This window comes from Tenrec ecaudatus, chromosome 9, assembly GCF_050624435.1.
Source record: "Tenrec ecaudatus isolate mTenEca1 chromosome 9, mTenEca1.hap1, whole genome shotgun sequence".
NCBI lineage: Eukaryota > Metazoa > Chordata > Mammalia > Afrosoricida > Tenrecidae > Tenrec > Tenrec ecaudatus.
The window spans coordinates 45,573,553-45,575,313 of NC_134538.1; the positions used below are offsets into that span (position 1 = coordinate 45,573,553).

Consider the following 1,761-nt stretch of genomic DNA (forward strand, 5'->3'; position numbering starts at 1 on the left):
TTCGACACACAATGGAGCCACCGGGACTTGAGGTTGACTTGGTAGCTTTTGTCTTGGACAATGAGACTGGGAGGCGAGGTGTTAGCGAGTTTCATTGAGAACCTAGGAGACTGTCAGGGTAAAGAGGTAGATGAAAGATCTAATTCACCTCCTCCATGATAACATCTTTCTGCCCGGAACAGGAGTTTGTTCTGCTGCTTGCTAGTGGCATGAACATGATTGAGTCTTGACTTTTCCCTGCCAAGAAAAAAGTCACGGTAGTGAAATTAAGACAGAAATCTAATATTCATGAAGTACTGGTTACCCACAGATAGGACAGTGTCTTCAAGTATATGGTGTCAGATTTGCAAAGGGTTGTGATAAATATGTATGTTTATGTGCCCAAACAGCATAAAGTCTACTTACTGAATAATTGCACCCGAAGATCAGAAATAGAGCCTGCCACAAGAGCCTGCCACAGCCCATTTGTCATCAGGCATGGAGCTTGGGAGAGCTGTGATTACTCAACATAATTACACATGGCATGCAGCATTCATGAAACCCAGCAGACATCCTTGCCAACTAGGGATAGGGAAGGGCTTTGCTTTGAAGTATGGCAAATCCCCCAATTATTATTTCACTTTTTGTAGTTCAAGTTTGGGCCACTTTTCATAGGTGCTAATTAAGGTGTTCAGAGTACCTTCTGAGGGCTGATTGGGAGTACTGCTGGAATGAAAAGCTTTCCACCCAAATGGCAAATGAACTAAATATTGTTCAATAAAACATTGCAATCTGGGAGTCGGTCAACACTCACACTTAGCTAGCTTTGAGCTTCTCATCTTCCTTAGGTCTTTTGCACCAAGCAAATACTCACATCTTGAACAAATCTAGACTCAGATACTTTCCCCTAGTGAAACCAAAGGTATTCTACCAGTCTGTTCCATTAATTAAAATTAAATCTTCGATGACTGATGGGGAATTTAATCCACAAACATTGGATGAATTTCCTCTGCAGATACCTGTGTGTGATGTTTTTTAAAGCAGCCATCTCATCTGTTCTCAAACACTTTCCTTTGTGTGCTTTTGGCCAAGGGCAAGGAGATTCGTAGTTCCATTCTGAGCCCCACAAACCAATCTGGAAACTGGTGATGTTTAGATTCTTTCACTATTGCTGAAAGGGAGCTCGTTAAATTTGCAGAAATTGAAGGTGAAAACACTTCTCTATCCCCCAAGCCCTGCTACCTACAGTCCAGCAGGGAACTGAAGTGGTCAGGGCATTCCAATTTAATCCCTTCTCACAGACTCCAGCATCTCTCTCCCTTCTATCCTCCACAGAGCTGCCAGATGGAATTCTTTCTTTTTAAAAAAGCCTTTTTAAATCGCTTCTCAGCCTTTTGGCTAAGATCAAGTGTAGTATCTGTTCTTATCTGTTTAATATCTGATACGTCCTCTATCTGAGGACAATAGATTAAATGGATTTTTGGAGCAGGGAGTTGGAATAGGAGCTTGCTCCGTCCACTCCACGCATCGACCTGGCATTGCAGTACTTTCAGGAACGGTACACCCCTTCGGGGGATTTTAAAAAAGAAAGCTTTTGCTGTGTCATTTTCCCTGCTTAAAATAAAATCCTTCCAAGAGTCTGAATTCCAAAAGTTAGCAACCCTTTCTTTATGTTCCTCTGGAAAATCCCAGTGCTTTCCTCTATAGAAACAGGCCCAGGACCTTGAACTTTCATGGTTCTGCTAAGATCCCCTGACTGCCAGAAGTGGATGGCCACTGCCT

The 1,761-nt window shown here is 42.6% G+C and overlaps 1 non-coding gene across 1 annotated transcript; it reads left to right on the forward strand.

Annotated features, from left to right (window-relative positions):
- Window positions 1-1,357: 1,357 nt before the first annotated feature.
- On the forward strand, window positions 1,358-1,548 carry LOC142457423 (U2 spliceosomal RNA). The gene has a single exon (XR_012786170.1). It is a non-coding gene; the product is annotated as a U2 spliceosomal RNA (small nuclear RNA).
- The last annotated feature ends 213 nt before the right edge of the window (window positions 1,549-1,761 follow it).